At 39.5% G+C, this 12522-nt stretch overlaps 1 pseudogene; it reads left to right on the top strand.

Moving 5' to 3' along the window:
• The first annotated feature begins 7865 nt into the window (after positions 1 to 7865).
• On the top strand, positions 7866 to 12205 carry LOC147605441 (pentatricopeptide repeat-containing protein At5g27110-like; annotated as a pseudogene).
• The last annotated feature ends 317 nt before the right edge of the window (positions 12206 to 12522 follow it).

Below are 12522 nucleotides of genomic sequence, written 5' to 3'. Positions count from 1 at the left end.
ATAAACGTTGAAATATGTTGTCAAAACGATCGTCGAAATAACCGTCTTGCAGAGAAGCGTCGAAATAACAATCGAAAACCACATCGAAATAAAAGTCGGAATAAGCGTCGAAAAGTTAATTTTTTTATTTTTTATTTTGGACTTTAAAAAACAGTAAGTGTGCAAAAAAAGATAACATTGAATAAAACCAAGTATTTATTGGCAAATAAAATTGAAATAAGATGTTATAGCTCATCATCGACTCTCTCATCCTCAACTAGATCCATGGCTCCAAATACATCTATTTCTAGAAATACCTCTCCATCTGCATCTTTGTCAATAGGTGTAGCCTCTATATCGTCCTCTTCTATTTCAAGCATTAGAGGTGGTTGTATTGAAAGTTATTCTTTTATTTCTTCTTCGAATTCTGGATTAGTTGTTATGTTTGCTTTTGGTTTAAGTGCTAGTAATTGTTGAATTACTATACCTTCATTTTATCCTTCTTCTAGTTGTTCAACTGGATCAATATCTATTTCTTGTGCTTCTTGAGTGGATTCCTCAACCTCTACTGCATATGAAATTTCCATATCTTCAAATATTTGTTTACTGCGTGGATCAATTTGGATTACAAACAACCACCTATGATCTCTCGGGTCCACCTTGAAGACGGACTGCTCACAATGCTCTGGTAGCACAAATGTGTTCCTTTGGTTTGTCCATATCTTTGTGGAGTCTACTTGAATAAATCCGCTCTCATCTTTGCACATGGTTGCTTGAGGTCCTTGAGTCACCACCCTGAACCACTTCACATAAAAAATAAACGTAGAAAACTTTCAGAATCCATCCTTGATAATGTCTTGTATTGTTTCATAGTAATTAAGCATACCAACGTCACTACTTAGATCACTTACACTTGAACGACTTTCTTGCATGAAATTTGCTTTGACACCGCAATCAAATGTTGTTCTCTTCTTATTTATTCGCTTCACTCAAAAGTGACAATTGCGTGACCAAAGTGCACCAAATTCGCAATACTCCAAGCAAAAGAAGATCATGAAATTGTATTAAGAACAAAAACTTATACAACTAGACTATGTCTTACGGTTTCTTGTGTACATATAAAAACTCACTTACATGGTAATCATAACCATATGCAAGCTCCTCCTCCTCTCGTTGCTTATAACCTCGCCACTCTGTTTTGCTTGTTATATGGTTTGCTGAAGCCATCTACTAGAAGGAAATTCTGGAAGAGCAACAAGTGAATCTAGGTATGGAAATGCTCTAGTTGTTTGACTCTTTCTAAAATTCAAACGATCTCGCTCTCTTTCCGTCTTTGCTAGGTTATACCTCTCGATCCATTTCTTCATAGCACTTGAGTTGAGGATGCAAAATTTATTAATCTTCTCTCGTAATGCCATATCCATTGTTCTTTGAAGCCATACCATTGAGGCTCTTCCCCAATGACCCAATCATCCTCTTCTTGTGTCCACAATCATGGCATATATGGGTTTGACGTACTAAGAAATTTTGTTATGTATACAAGTGATTCTTGAACAAGCCATCCCATTGCCATCATATTGCCCTTAGGGCAAGCTTTTTGATGAACAAAACCTTTCAGTGTATTCATAAATCTCTCGAGGAAAAACATCCATAGACTAACAACACCTGCAATAGCAACCTTGTCAACCATATGAATAAGTAGGTATAATTGAATGGTCAAGAAACTTGTTGAAAAGAATTTCTCCTCCATTGTAAGTGCTTCAATGGAGTTTAGACGCGAGCTGCTTCCAAGATATTTCTTCTAATATCCTTCTTTGATATCCATCGTACCACTACACTAATCTTGTATATATTGTCGCTCTTATGTCTTTGCTAAGGCAATCCTTAATGGCTATTCGTAGCAGAATCCATCAAAGCTCTCATGTATCTACAAAAAGCTTCGTGTTTTGCTCTGAAATAGACTTACACCCTACCATACCATATTTGGATAGCATGTCCAAGCTATACTGCAACAAAATGTCATCATGACATCATGTATGTTAGCATCACTATCACTAATGATAATCAAGTCATCGACATAAATGATTAATAGAATGATCCCTCTATCTATCTTTTTTACATAAAGTGAAAAATCTAAATTCGATATCTGAAATCTAATGGTAGCAAGATACACCACAATCTTGTTTGACCACGCTCTAGGTGCTTGCTTTAAGCCATACAAGGCTTTGCGTAACCTACACACAAAATCTGGGTGTGCATCACTTCCATAACTCAGTGGCTACATCATGTACATACTTCTTATAAATCACCACGCAAGAAAGCATTCTTTACATCCATCTGATGTAAAGACTGACTCTTCACGCTATGTAGCCATATCAAATGATAGCTCTCACTTGTCATTCTCGCAATTGAGCTGAATGCCTCCTCATAGTTAATGCCATGGGTCTACACATAACCCTTGGCAACCAGCCTCTAATACCATTTATTGTGCACTACAGTTATGATCCTTCTATATCCATGAGGTATGTATGTTAGTGATAGATCAACATGTATGGTACTTTGATAGTGGTGCTAGCAAGTACATTACTTTTTAGCATGATTTATTTTCCTCACTTGAGTTTGCTCCTCGAGGAGGAAGAGTCACATCTAGTAAAAGGAGTTGGTAAGGTTGTTCTCACTACTGCTCTGCAAAATGGTGGAAAAATCACTCTCTTAGAAATCTTGTTTGTGTTAAGCATAAAAAAGGACTTATTGTTGTTAGTCTCTGCCAATTGCCAGGGCAGGCCTAGTGGTTAGATTTGTTGATGAAATAGGTGTATAGTTTATGACCGAAGTAATGGAGACATCATTGTGGTATCCACGGTACTCTAAATCATGGGCTTTACAGGTTGGACATGTATGAGAGATTGGCATATAATGCTTGTTTAATTATAGCCACATGTGCTATGAGTGACGAGAGCTATGGCATGCCCGTTTTGGTCACTTGAAGTTTGGCAGTTTGTTGCACATTGAAAGACAAGAGATGGTTTTAGAGTTACCCCTGTCAAACATGTATACAAGAGGTGCATTTTAGGTAAGATACAACAGGCATAATTCTTGAAAGAAGGATCAGTTAGAGCTTATACATAGTGATGTATGTGGTCCTATGAGGACACCATTGATCCGGGGATATCTCTACTTTATGATTTTTATTAATGAATACTATAGGCATACCAAGGTCTATCTATTAAAGGCAAAGTCAAAGGTTTTTACATGCTTTAGACATTTTGTTTCTATGGTTAAAAATGTGTCTACATGTAGAATTAGCACCCTTCATACAGAGTGAGGGGAGCATATGTTAAAGGAATTTCATGTACATATAGCTAAAAGAGGCATAAAACATCAGTGCACAATACCCTATACACCTCAGCAAAATGGTGTCGCTCTGAGAGGAAGAATAGGTTTGTCATGGGAGATAGTACGTTGCATGGTTATAGATTTGCCTCATGTTTTTTGGTTAGAGGCAGTTATGTGTGCCACTTATATGCTAAACAGATGCCCCACCAAGGCCTTGCAAACAATTACCCCTTATGAAGCTTGGAATGGTAGGAAGCCCTTTGTGGCTCATTTGTATGTTTTTGGTTGTCTTGCTTATGCTATTGTGCCTAAGTAACAATGGAATAGGCTAGATGATAAGGAGGTAAAATGCGTTTTTATGGCATACAACTCAGAAAGCAGAGGGTATAGACTCTTATCATCTAGCCACAAAGTAGATTTTAGTGAGTAGGTCTTTGTTGATAACTTAGTTCATCTTATAAAAAATACCAAAATGTATCCCCATGATAACTTAGTTCATTGTATGATTTTATGTAAAAAACAACAAAATGTATCCTCACATGACATCTTTGATACACTCCTATCTCTGTACAATGCTGGGCATCCATATATGGAGTAAATGAATGTTCAAAAAGGTACTGTAAATCAGCCCATACAGATTGAAAATCTGTATGGGCTGATCTCAAATTTTAGCCCACAAATGAATGTTCAAAAAAGTACTGTAAATCAGCCCATACTGACTAAAATATCTACTTAAATTTAAGCCCACAAATCAATTGTGGAAGATGTAGTGGATGAGGAAAGGCCAGCCATACAAGAATCCAAGAGTATGGTCTAGACATTGTTGCAGGATAGCAAATTAGCTACTCATTTACCTAGCAGGACACGTGTGCTTTCTTATCATGCATCTTATTCTTTTGTGGATCATATAGGCATCCAAGAGTATGCCAAAATGGCTCTTGTAGACATTGTAGAACAACAAATTAGCTACTCCTTTACCTAGCCGGATATGTGCAGAGTATGCCAAAATGGCTGGCACAAACAATGTGGGGTAACAAATTAGCCACTCCTTTACCTAGCAAGACACGTGTAGGTTCTCATAATGCATCTTATTCTTTTGTGAATCATGATTTTATGCTAGTATATGCAATGAAGAGGAACCTATTTCCTTTGAGGACGCATAGGAAAATGATCATTGGTATATGCAGGCTGTACAGGATGAGTATGACTCAACCCTAAAAAATAAACTTCGTATTTAGCAAATTTGCCTTATGGGGGGGTAAAGCTTAATTGTAAAGTTGATGGTAACGTTGACCGCCTACAAGGAAAGGCTTGTTGCAAGGGTTATGCTTAGAAGAAGGGCATGGATTATGATGAGACCTTTGCACCCACATCTTGTATGACTACGATCAAGGCATTGGCAGAGCATCATAGTTGGAATGTACATTAGTTAGATATCAAGACTGCCTTCTTAAAATGGTCATCTGCATGAGGAGATTTATGTATCTTAGCCTCATGGTTTTGCTGACAAGGGGAAAGAATCTAAAGTATGCAGGTTAAGAAAAACTTTATATGGTCTTAAGCACGCTCCTAGAGCATGGTATGAGAAGATAAACACATACTTGGTTACAAATGGTTTTTGCAATAGTCCCACTCAGAGTTACCTCCTCTATGTAAAAATGAGTAAAGTTTGTTCTTTGTTCATCGTTTTATAAGTTTGTTCTTTGTTCATCATTTTATACGTTGATAACATGCTGTTCACACAGGCCCTAATTAGGAGAAGATTTCAACCTTTAAGGCTGAATTACATTTTTCATTTGAGATGATAGATTTGGGCTCGTTGCATTATTATTTAGGCCCTCAGTTTATGTAGCATGATGATGGTATTGTGATGCTGTAGTAGTCAAAGTAAATATAGAGGCTGCTTACATGGTTTGGTCTTGAAAACTGTAAGCTTTTTGCTACACTATTATAGACAGGTGCTATAGGCTTATTCTAGGATGTAGGTGAACCATTTGATGCATCACTTTATCAGTGTTGATAACATGCGGCTCACACAGGCCCTAATTAGGAGAAGATTTCAGCCTTCAAGGCTGAATTACATGTTTCATTTGAGATGATAGATTTGGGCTCGTTGCATTATTGTTTAGGCATACAGTTTATGTAGCATGATGTTGGTATTGTGATGTTGCAGTCAAAGTACATATAGAGGCTGCTTATATGGTTTGGTCTTGAAGATTGTAAGCTTGTTGCTACACTATTATAGACAGGTGTTATAGGCTTATTCCTAGGATGTAGGTGAACCATTTGATGTATCACTTTATCGGTGTTGGGATGCCTTATCTATCTATGTAATATGAGGCCATACATTTAGTTTGGGGTCTCCCAATTGAGCAGGTTTACGCATAGTCCCGAAAGTAAGTATTGGCAAGCTGCTAAGCAAGTATTTAGATAGCACTCAATCCCTTAGATTATTCTATGCTAAGGGGGTGATGTTCAATTGCATGCTTTCAATGATTCCGATTGAGCTGGATGTTATGACACTCTTTTATATCCACTAGTGGCTTTTACTTTCACCTTGGTGATTTATGTATATCATGGCTCAGCAAGAAGCAGCTGTTCGCTCGACATTGGCTACTTCGAGCTGTGAAGATGAGTTTAAGGTAGCTTTTATTGCGACTATGGAGTGTGTATGGCTCAGTCGTCTTTTGGCAAATCTTGGATAACAGTCCTCCATCTTCACTGACAGCCAGAGTGCATTAGCCATTGTGAGAGGAACCCAACGTTTTATGCTTTTACACAAAGCACATTGAGGTGCATTATCATTATGTCAGGAAGAGGCTCGTTGTAGTAGAGATTATGTAAGGGAGAGGCTCATTGTAGGAGAGATTAGCCTGGCTTATGTCTACACACGACAATGTGGCATATATATTCACGAAGGCTCTCTCACGAGAGAAGTTTGAAGCTTTTCACAAAGCTTTGGGCTTATTGCCAGAAGATACATGTGCATGTTCACATCATCATTATAAGGGGAATTCGTAGCCATCTATATGGTAGTGATATGTGGACATAGGTTAATAATAGACCGGGATAATCTTTTTCCTCTTTAGGAGGTTTTTTTCCTCGAGCATATGTACACCACTCTTATGAGTATGTGTAAGTGACTTTATCATGTCGCTTCACTTATCACTTACACATACTCTTATGAGTGTGTGTAAGTGACCTTATCATGTTACTGCACTTGTACTTTACTCATTCTCATCAAGAGTGTTGCGCTTCCATCTATCTCTCCTTGGCTGCATCTATGTGTGTCTTACTTTAATCTCCACTCCAATCTTACAATGGAGAAATATGGAAAGATGTTCACTGAAAATAAATCCATGGCTGGCTTTATAGAGAGAGCTATTTTCATGATGACTAGCTTTATAGAGAGAGCTATTTTCATAAAGCTAAATGAAGGATTGAGTCAAGAGCCCAAGAGATAGAAGAGAGAGGACATCAAAGATGTTTGACAAGCCATGGTGGTTGTGGTTAATAAAGTGGTATGTATTAATGAAATCAAAACTTTTAATAACATACTTAATCGAATTCCCAAAATTTTGATTGAGAGATGTTTTACAAGCCATGGTGATTCAAAAGAGAGAGGACATCAGAGATGTTTTACAAGCCATGGTGGTTGTGGTTAATAAAGTGGTATGTATTAATGAAATCAAAACTTTAAATAATATACTTAATAGAATTCCCAAAATTTGGATTCTTGCAAATTCAAAATTCCTTAAGTCAATTGGATTCTCACAAATCGAAACTCCCAAGTTAATAGGGCTCTAAAAATTTTAAAATTCCAGAAGTTGATGGGATTCTGGAATTCAAAATTCCAGAAGTTGCCATCTACAACCGTGACACTTGTTTACAAGAACCAACTTGGTTAAATGGGAGGATCAAAGCATAAAATAACTTGATTAATCAAGATAATATCAATGCACAACCATAGGAGGTGAACAACAAGTAGGGCATGCCAGAAACCAGGGCAATATGGTTGTTGCACAAGGAGATATATATATATATATATATATAAATTCTACACAATTATTTTTTGTTTATATTTTAACTTTTTCCGCTCTTGAAGAGTGTTCTCTATTTCAATTTCAAATTGTTTATTTATACGCATTCCTATGCTTGGACTAACTTAAATTTTCTTTGCTTGTGCATGTTTTATATTTCAAAGTTGAGCCTTGACATCACTAGGTCCTACTAGTACTCCACCCGCGCATTGTTGTGCGGTATGTAAAAGACATTAAGAAGCGAAACGTAGCAATGGGTCAATCGAATACAAAGGGTTAATCAAAGGGATTTTTCCCTCTTATTTTTTAGAAATCCTGGATTTCTTTTTTCTCTCCTCTCCTTGTGCCTTGGTTGTCCATGTTTAATATGTAATAAGACAAGGGAAAAAAAAAAGAAAACAAAATAAAAGCAAAAATATAAAAAAATAAAAGTAAAAAAGCGAAAATAATAAACGTTTAAAAAGAAAAAAGAGAAATAAAAAATCATTTGTACCGCTTTGAGACGTTTAGACGAGATCAAATCAACCTTAAAAAATGGGTAATTTCTTCGAAGCTCTGTGTAGTTCGTGGTCGCGGCGCAGGTATGTCTCCATTGTGAAGAATCCTTGCAGAGAAAGGCATGTAAAAGCATCGTCAATTGAGATCAAACCCCTAGTGAGTGTAGGATCTGGCAGCCTCTTTCCAAAAAGTCTGCAGAGGGTATTTTCAAAACGGAATCGATGCTTGCATGCCTTCCTTATCGCAATGTGGATTTGGAAACCAATAGAAGCTACCATGCCATCACGGTAGCCCCTATGACATGATAGTCTGTGTGGCATGGTAGCCCATATGACATGATAGTCTGTATGGCATGGTAGCCCTTATGACTTGATAGTCTATATGGCATGGATTTCGGAACCAATAGCAGGTATCTTACCATCATGGTAACCCATATGACCTGAGAGTCTATATGGCATGGTAGCGCATATGACATTAGTGTTCATATGGCATGGTAGGTAGCCCTTATGACTCTAGACTCCATATGGCATATGCCGGTAATGACATGATAATCAATATGGCTTTATAGCTCCTATGACATGACAATCCATATGGCATGGTAGCCCATATGACATAGCGATGATAGCCCTTCCTTCTCATGTGGGTTTCGGATTCAATGTCTTAGAAAGCCGATCATTTCCGTGTAGATTTGTGATTGAAGGGCTTTAACCTTGGCCTTGAAGAGGACACGGGTCTGCAGCCAGTCATCATGATAGCAGGGCCAATCATTGCAATGCAAGCTTGTCAGTGGAGGGCTTTAACCTAGGCTTCAAGGCATAAAGTGTTTGCAGCTTGCTTGATGAGTCCGATGGGCACTTCTTTGAGATTATCCATCTCATAAAAGACCTGGACACCAACTTATTGACCAAAAATGACACTTTTGCTTGAAACATCATGAGGTTCCATGCGTTCCGGTAAACATATTGGACAGAGGCTGAATAACTTCAGCTTGCTTAAAGATGCATGCACATATTTTGATTGTCTGCTTGAACGGGATGTTTTCCTGTGGAATATTATCATTGGATTGCATGCACAGCATGACAAGGGCATTCAATCCCTTCAACTCTTTCAACAGATGCAGCAGGAGTGTGTCATTCCAGACAATGTCACTCTTGTTCATGTATTTTCCAGATACACAAGGCAGGAGCTGCTTGGTGAAGGCAAGCGTCTGCACTCCTGCATGTCTCAGGATAGATTTGAATCCCATGTTTTTCTTGGCACTTCCCTTCTCACCATGTATGGCAAACAGGGAAGGATGGACCTTGCCGAAATGGTGTTCCGTCAAATGACAGAGCAGGATGTAACCTTGTGGAATGCCATGATCACTGCATATGCACAAAACGGGCGTGACAACGATGCCCTTCAACTTTTTGGCCTGATGCAGCTGTCAGAGTTGGGTCCAGATAAGGTTACATTTGCTTGCATTCTTGGTGTATGTGCCAACTTGGCAGCTCTGGAAAAAGGTAGGCTCATCCATACATGCATCATGTGCATGAAAATGGAATATGACTCTATGGTAGCAACTTCCCTTGTCAACATGTATGGCAAGTGCAGTAGCCTTGATGATGCTCAGAGTATGTTTGACAAGCTTTCTCAGAGAAATGTCGTCACTTGGAATGCTTTGATTGCTGCATATGTTAGGCATGGAAAAGACAAGCAGGCCCTCCAGCTCTTTTACCAAATGCATCAGGAGGGAGTGATTCCAGTTAAACCGACCTTTGTCAGCATCTTTGGTGCGTTGAGTGGCAAGGCGGCTTTGGCCGAAGGAAAGCATGTGCATACTCACATTGCTGCATCCAGGGAATTGGAGTGTGATAAAGTTATCACAACAGCCCTCCTTAACATGTATGGCAGCTGCGGAAGCATGGAGGAGGCAGAAAAGATGTTTGATGGAATGGTAGAGCGAAGTAAAGTCTCATGGAATGCTATGATTTCAGAGCATGTGCAGAACAAGCATGGCAAGAAGGCTTTCCAGCTATTCGATCGAATGCTTTGGGAAGGACAAGTTTCAGACAAGGTAACCTTTCTTAGTATGCTTTCTGCATGCATCCTAGAGGAAACCCTCACAGGAGGCACATACATGCATTTATGCATCATTTACAATGGATATGAATCAGAAATTGCTGTTGCAACTGCACTTGTCAGTATGTATGGAAAGCTTGGAAGCTTGGAAAATGCTCAAAAGTCATTTGACAAAATGCATGAGCGGAACATTATCTCATGGAATGGATTAATCAAAGCTCATGTTCAGTATGGGAATGGCAAGGAGGCTCTTCGACTCCTTGACCAACTAAAGCAAGAAGGCTTGATGCCAAACGAGTTTACTTTTGTTAGCAGTCTATCCATTTGTTCAAATGAAGCTGACCTTGTTAAAGGCAAGCAACTGCATGCATGTATTGACCATGGCAAAGCAGAATTGGAAAATGTGTTGCTGAATGCCCTCATCAATATGTACAACAAGTGTGGTAGCTTTGAAGATGCTTTGCTTGTATTTGAAAAGATGTCTAATAGGGATGTATTTTCATGGAATGGCATCATTGAAGCATGGGCACAAAGAGGGGATAGAATGATGGCCTTTCAGCTGCTAGATCAAATGCGGCATGAAGGAGTGGTGCCAAACAAGGTTACCTTTATCGGCATTCTGGAGTCATGCATCGGCTCAAGAGACCTTTGTAGAGGCCGGGAAGTGCATATTTGCATCGCACAGGGTGACTTTAGGGAAGACGTTGCCATCGCTAGTGCGCTTGTCAAGATGTATGGTGCTGGTGGAAGTCACACAGAAGCTAGAAAGCTTTTTGACACCATCTCTGACAGGGATATGGTTTTGTGGAACACAATGATCAGTGTGTATGCTCATCAGGGGCATTGCAAGCAGGCCCTTCAGATGCTTGACCAAATGCAGCAAGAAGGAGAAGTTCCAACAAGCATCACATATATTAGTTTATTTTCGGCATGTGCAAGTTGTGCAGCCCTAGTTGAAGGGATGCGGTTACACAGCTGCATAAGGTGTACCAAACTTGAGCTAGATGTTGCTCTGATGAATTCTCTCATCTTCATGTATGGAAAATGTGGTAATTATGAGGTGTCAGAAAGGTTATTTAATGACATGCCCAAGCGGGATAGAGTTGCATGGACTGGGATGATTGCAGTCTCTGCTGACCATGACTACTGCAAAGCAGCTCTGCAGCTGTTTCACCAGATGATGACGCTGGAAGGAATTGCGCCAGACAAAGTCACATTTGTGAGCACTCTTTCAGCATGTGCATGCAAAGCATTCTTAGCTAAGGGAAGAGAAATACACACCCACATCACGCGTCTTGGGTTTGAATCAGATTTAGAGGTGGCAAACAGCCTCGTTAACATGTATGGGAAGTGCGGTAGTCTAGAGGATGCGTGGACATTGTTTGATAAGCTTTCCAAGGGGGATGCATATTCATGGAATGTCATGCTTGCGTCGTTGCTGTATCATGGCCATGATATCAAGGCAATCCATCTTTTTGAGCAAATGCAGCAGGAAGAGGTTTATCCAAGCGAAGTCACCTTTGTTAGCACTCTTTCTGCATGTGCCAATCTTGCTGCCTTGGTTGACGGTAGGCATGTACATGCTAGCATCACATGTGATGAGTTAGACTCAGTTACTACGGTTGCAAATTTGCTTATCAGCATGTATGTGTGGAAGCCTAGAAGATGCTATAAGCCAGTTTAACAAACTCTCTGAACGAGACATGGTCTCATGGAATGTCATGATTGCAGCCTATGCACAGCATGGGTGTGGCGAGGAAGCTCTTGAACTGCTCGACCAGATGCAAAGAGCAGGAGTACTCCCAAATCAAGTCTCTTTCCTTACCACAATCTCAGCGTGCAGCCACACAGGGTTAGTAGATACTTGTTGTGGTTTATGGGTTTCCATGAGCCAAGACTCAATCATCGAGCTAGTCGCAGAACATTATGACTGCCTAATTGATGTATTCAGCCGGTCGGGACGGTTGGCAGAGGCAGAGCATTTGATCACAAATATGCCCATTCAGCCCTGTCATGTGTCTTGGATGACCTTGCTTAGTGCTTGTAAAGACCAAGCCAATGTGGTGCAAGGGCTACAAGTTGCACAGTATCTGTCTGAAATGGATCCAGACAAATCTTCCATGTGTGTGATGCTGTCAAACATTCATGCTGCAGCCAGTAGGATGAGTATACTGGGCTCTTAATTAGAATGTAAAAGTTAACATGCTTCCAAGCATCTGCTTCAAAGCATCTGCTTCAAAGTCTGTTATCAGATAACACCTAAATTTTTGTGGCTAAAGTGCCCTTATATCTGCACAGAGTTGCCTTTTTCCCCATGTTTGACTTAGGTTACTTGATGCTCACAAAATTAAGAAGTGGGAACAGGAAAAGCGATATGACGCTGTCCACACCACAAACGGTTGAAGCAGTTCTAAAAACACAGAATAGTGCACAACAAAATGTTGTCAATTTTGTGAAGAGGGCTTGCTATGATATATAAACATGATTGGATGTGTTGATTCTCTCTTCGAGCAGAGAATGTACAGGATTACATGTGTAGGCATCACTAGCAAGTTAGTCAACTATGACATTTATAGGTGTTGAAATTCTGAGAGTAAGTGGTTGATTA

This window comes from Cibotium barometz, chromosome 59 (genome assembly GCF_041138505.1).
Source record: "Cibotium barometz isolate CiBa-2024 chromosome 59, ASM4113850v1, whole genome shotgun sequence".
NCBI classification, from domain to species: domain Eukaryota; kingdom Viridiplantae; phylum Streptophyta; class Polypodiopsida; order Cyatheales; family Cibotiaceae; genus Cibotium; species Cibotium barometz.
This window is presented reverse-complemented; position numbering and strand designations above follow the sequence as displayed.